The sequence below is a fragment of the Coturnix japonica genome, chromosome 8 (genome assembly GCF_054131305.1).
Source record: "Coturnix japonica strain WE chromosome 8, WE-NBRP24, whole genome shotgun sequence".
NCBI lineage: Eukaryota > Metazoa > Chordata > Aves > Galliformes > Phasianidae > Coturnix > Coturnix japonica.
In genome coordinates, this window is record NC_140670.1 from 7,810,005 (window position 1) to 7,816,004 (window position 6,000).

At 41.5% G+C, this 6,000-nt stretch overlaps 1 long non-coding RNA gene across 1 annotated transcript; it reads left to right on the plus strand.

The window, feature by feature from the left end:
- Window positions 1-1,058: 1,058 nt before the first annotated feature.
- On the plus strand, window positions 1,059-4,667 carry LOC107315674 (uncharacterized). The gene is made up of 3 exons (XR_001556010.3): window positions 1,059-1,148; window positions 3,911-3,943; window positions 4,596-4,667. It is a non-coding gene; the product is annotated as an uncharacterized LOC107315674 (long non-coding RNA).
- Window positions 4,668-6,000: the final 1,333 nt, after the last annotated feature.

A 6,000-nucleotide genomic window follows, 5' to 3' on the forward strand; every position in this document is an offset into this window, starting at 1 on the left:
GGAGGAGGTTTATTTTAAGCCTACGTTAAGCTGCCACCAGGCTGGTCTAAATATAGATTTGTCTACAGTAAACACCCTTAGTCTGCACATTTAGTGCAGACACGCAGAGTTCCTCAGGAACAGCAAAGGAGGCTTTGCATTCACAGCCAGGCCCAAGATAACTCTCAATCACAAGTGACGTCCAATGGAAGTTTGTAAGCATGTTTTTGTATGTTGGGAGGAAAAATAACCAAGAAAAGCTTACCTCTACTGTTGGCTTTGTGCCTTTGTCAGCTGAGATTTGGGAAGTTCCATGAAGGCTCTCATGATGAGTAGCAGGACCACGAGGGGGCTTCATCTCTCAGGACCAGTTCTTCAAGTCAGCACAGTTTGCAAAGGACAGGTACGTGGGGTCTCTGCAGAAATGTTCCTTGAGCTTCTGCAGTGGTTTGCAAACCCCCAGGCAGGAGGCAGCTTGTGCTGGACATGTGTGGGTCCTGGCTCTGCCCAGTCAGAAATCCTGCCACCTCTGCCTGGGGTTCCTGCTAACTCCTGCCTCCTGTCCTCCACTTGCTAACACTTGCTTTAGCTCTGGCTTGCTAATCCTTGTATTCAGCTAAATATTTGACTATACTGAAATCATCTATATCAAGTACCAGCAAGCTACGCACATCTATAAGGAGCTTGGGCAATTTACTATCAACAAATTAGCTTAAAACTTATTTGCTCTGACAACTATGATGTAAACATAACTGGTTCCACCACAGTGGATACTCCAAGTTTGCATTAATTGTACAGCAGTGACAGTGAAGAGAATTGGAAACCTCTGCGTGTTTCCTTGATCAGAGCTGATCATTTTATTCATAAACAGCTCCCTTAGTAGAAAAGGTGCAAATGTGAACAAGGATACTTTCACTGAAACAGCCCAGAGACTCCTTTGTACTTGCTGTAAACCAGGCATAAATGTGTAACTATATTTATGATAAACTTCATTTGACTTTTCAGCTTTGCTACCAGACTTGATTTCCAGGCTGTAATTCAGCAGACTAGCAGATGTGCCAAGATCTGTGAGTACTGTGCTGTTGTGCTGACTCAGAGCCAGAGCTGTGCAGTGTCAGCACCTGGGATGGTTCCAGACCTCAAGTGTAATGCCAGCGTTCACCTCCGAGGTACATCACCTACCAATGAAATCATGTAACAAGATCTTTAAAACCTTCACAGTCTGGTTTAAGGCAGAATATTTTAACTTGTCCAGCAAGTAGTGAAACCAGACAAAGTAGAAAAGCAAACTGTCACTAGCACGTATGCATGTTATGTACTCATTTCTACCCTGAAAACAAGCTGAGGAAGGTTTTTGCTTTGCAGCAGCTACCAATGCAACATGTTCATTGAACAAGTTCTGACCAAACCTGAACAGTACTCCTCTCTCACAAATAATGTTCCTTATACAACATTACCTGGCCAGTACACCTGAAGTCTTATGGAGCATCTGCTGCTTCTGCAAATCAAGCAGCAAATGCAGCAAGAATCACATGGGAGTACCTCTATTACTTAAATTATCAGCTCTTCAGAATGCAGCAATGCTCAGCAACAGCCATTCATTTTGAGGGAGGAAAAAATTATTTATAGCACCTAAGTTTTCAAGTTGGTGTTAACTTTTACCCTTATCTCAAAAGGGATGATCCTATGACTTATTGGTAGCACAGGCCAAGAAGAGAGATGTGAGCGAGGCAAAAGAGAACAGCCCTTCTAACAATATAAAAGGCAGAGTGCATATACTGTGCTTTCATATCCTTTAAACTACAGAATTCCTGCACTCAGAGGAACAGAGGATGAAACAAGCTGTGGATTATGCACATCACCAAGGCAAAAGTAAATCAACCCGCAGTGCATTTCAGACTAGGCAATGTCAAAGCAGAAGCTTCCCACCCTTGAAAGTGAGATTAGGAGGGACAGGCTGAAAGACCAGCTCTCTAATGCCACTCTCAGAAAATCCATTGCCTTTATATATACATAAGGAGATCTCCAAGTGGCTGATTCAGATGGCATTCAGAACACAGAAGTGAAATACGCTCTAGTAAATATAAATGGATTTTGCCCTGGTAATTTCATTTTTGACATACAGCCTAAATTCATTTGGAGGGTTTCTGGCTTTGATCCTCTTATGACAGCAGTAAGATCTCAAAAGCTTTTGTCCAAAAAGTTACATGTCAGTCATGATCTGATTTTTAAGACCCAGAATGAATTCTCAACGTTTCAGTGAAATTTTGTTTTTCCCCAAAACAAGAGCACATATCTAACACACACACACACACACACACACAAAGACCACATTCAAAGGAAAGCTTCTTGAAAGGGTTGCACTGTGTCAAATACGCAACAAGAAACAGAGCCCCACCTGGAACTGCAGAACACATGCTTGTAACAATCAGGAGACCGAGGGCTAAGCCACGGTTCTGCAGGGACATGCAACTTAGGAATAAAACAAGCAGAATTCAAAGATTTCTAAAGCACGAAAAACCTCCATCTGCTCTTATCTGCTCCTCATCCTCAGAATATGAATCTCTCTAACTATACTTAGTCCATCCAGACCTTGCTGATCTGTGCTGTAAATTCTTTTTAAATTGCATTTTAATTAAAGATTACCAGTCAAACTGGTGTTTTGAATGAGCTTTGGTTAGAAGAAACAGAGCTCAGAGTGAACTCTTCAGCTTCTCTCTATTGGTGGGTCTCATTTCAGATTAAGGTTATTTCTCCATTGACTTATGTGGCTTATTTTTAGTTACTGAGAAGTTCCTCAGAAGACCCACAGTATCTACAAGGATATTAAAGTGATGTGAGAAGCACATAAAGGCTATTCTTATCTGGATGTAAAAATTTATGTATTTTGGAAATATCTGAGGCACCAAGGACAGTTTAATTCAAAAATCTCTCCACAGGCTTAGAATGTATTTTTAACACATCCCCACATAGTTAATGCTCATGAACTCACATACGTCAGTTCTTCCTCTTTCCTCTGCACTGGATAATCATTAAAAGAGGTATCTATGGTTATAGTTAGCCCAAAAGTTCAATTGGCATTGACTTAATATATAACCAGATTGCATCTTAAATACAGGACCAGAGTCTTCATAGAAAATGCCTTTGCTTCATATTGCAGTTTGTTCTACTTTTTTTTTTTCTTTTCAATAAACACCAGTGAGGAAAGCAATCTCAGAGCACATCTACCCCAGTCAGAAGACTTAAAGTAAAATGGGTAAAGAAATACCTATTTAAAATTTGAATATGCTGACAGTGAATTAAACCTGCACTCCCAGAACATTGCTTTTGTCTTTAAAGGGAAGCTTTTTGCCTCAGGGTAGGCTGACAAACCACCTTAACTTTCTCCAGTTCAGAGATGGAAATCATCCTTCATGGCTTCCATAACCTGTTTTTGGTGTCCTGTAGTAGTTACATAAATGCTCTGGAAAGCAAAGAGGAGCTGCGGGATCTTTGCCTCTGAGTAGAACACTTGGGGAGGGGCTAAGAAAAAAAAGTCTTTGCTGACCCATTGCTCTTTGCTGAGACCTCCCCCACGTTAGCCCTAAGGTTGGGATGGGAAAGCAGAAGAGAACATGTCAGGCTTTTATTACTTGTTCTACTTTTGGGAATTGGTTGTGGATGAAGAAAGTAAATCTTGACTACCATGAGGGCAACTTTAGTGGACAGACAATGAGAAAGCAGCATTCTGGCCCTTTTTGCCCTGTAGGAACTGAGATCTGAACCCTAAAGGAAGCACTCGGTTTAGAAATCACAGTGAATTTTTCAGGACGGTGTAAAAAGACTTCAAGGCTAATTTTGAAATGCACTGATCCATTTGGGATTTGCAACCAAACTCAGTTCTCATTTCTGCTTGTCTAGATCCCAAATCATTTTACAATTGTTATTTCAGTGTGAAGAAGAGCAGCTGACCCACAATATATAGGTAAGTGCCAACTTCTACTATCAATAAATCCTAGTATTTTGGGAATCAAAGATTCACTGATGTCTGCTCAATGACACCATATGTAACCTGAGAAAAATGGAGATGCCTTGTTTGGCTTAACACATCCTGAAACTAAGCTGATGTTTCAGAGTCAGAATACTATTCAGACTATTTCAATAGTGAAGTGAAAATAATTAAGGGAAAAAAACCCACCACTGTTAATTCCAGCAAAAAGGTCCATTTCCTGTTCAATCCCCTGGATTCCCCACTCACTGGGTTCTTAACCAGTACAACGGAACTTTCTTCACATTGCACCCTGTCCTCCTTTGTTATCCATCTGGCGCACTCTAACTGCTGCTGTATTACTCACAGCGGTCTGTTTTGTTGTTCAGTTAACTTTCTGCAAAATGGTGGATAGATAAGCTAAGCTGTTACACATTAAAACAGAAACTAAAAGGTTAAAAACTTCCTTGCCTGACAGCCTTGTCCTGGAAGCAGCAGTCTGTGTTGCATGTCAGAAGTGTAAAAACCCGTTGAGGGATTCTTGCTCTCAGTATATGTGGGAGGTGACAGTCACAGAAGCCAATTACTTCCCTTCTGTTTTTCTTGCTCTTTTCCTTCCGTACGTCTTCCCTCCCCCCGCCCTTTGCAGACAAATATAGGAACAAGCCAGGACCAGACGGACTGTGCAGCGAGGGCTCCAGCTCATATGCTGTCTGGAAAGTAAGTCTCTCCAAAGTTCAACCAGCTGTTTTCTCACCTAAATGGAGTTTGCTTCGATTCCTCCTGGTACCAACATTACTGTATAAGAAAAGAATAATACCGTTCAGTTTATAAGTGTTCCCAGCCAGTGGAGAATTGTCTTTTGGAGAGAAGCTCTCTCCTTTGACAAGAAAAGGGTAGCCAAAAGATGTTTGTATACCTGTCCTACTGTACCTCTTAACCAAGACCGTCTATTCTCCTCCTGCTCATCAAAGCAGCACAATGTTGTCATATTCCTTTGGTTGTCTGCTGGTGTCACACAACAGTATTAGATGCACCTTTGAATTCAAGATTGGATTCAATGCCCATTTTCCAATCCATAGGTGTTTACTTTTACCATCATGACGCTTTGATTTGTTCTTATATTTTAGGATCTTCAGGCAACACTGTTCAGTGGCAGAGAGCTTCAGACCATAGGAAAGGCAGCAAAAATCACAGCAGGCACCAACACCAATTCACCGATTAACAAGATGACTTTCTACCTTGCAGGGTTACAGAAGAGGCTGTAGCCAGTTCCATGGTGAGCCCTCAGGCTGAAAAGCAGCACTCCCCAGTACTTGCACTTAGTGGTTTTTTTTGCATCCCAAAGAACTAAAGGCCTTTAATATGCATCTTAAGTCTTCAGACTCCTCATGCTTCTGCCCTGAAGGACGTTGGGTCCACCTCTCACCTTACACCTCAAAAGGCATGTAATTGCCTCCTAGCACGTGAACAGCTTGATACTCCTCCAAGCATTCTAAATAGAGCAAGGATTAGGCTTATCAAAACTGCTTACTTTACAACGCAGAGTTTCTTCTCTGCTCTCAGCAGTTTATCAGAATTTTTATTACTGCAATGTTGAGAACCTCCTTTCCCAGTACAAGCTCCAAAAGAAATAAAAAACAACCATTTAAACAGGAGATGACGTGGACAAAGGAACCTGAAATTAAACTGATCATATGCATATTCTTCTCACCTCTCTGGAGGAATTCAAGTTACTCCTTTGAGTTTATAAAACCTCAGAGAAAAGACAAAGAGCATGAAGGCAGACTGCACCAGCACAGCTCATTCACCTGGTTAATGCTCTTACCAGGTGTAGCGCCAGATAGGATGTTCACAACAAGACAGGCAGAACAGATTGCTCAGCATCTGCAGCAATGGAGAGAATAAAGACATCTGACAAAACACTTCTTGTGGTGTAGGAACAGAGTAACACAGAAGAGCTAGATAAGCATTTCACTGCAGAAATACTTACATGTCCTGCTGCCTAAGAACCTGCAGCCATCATGCTACAGGGATTTTGCTGTACATACTGT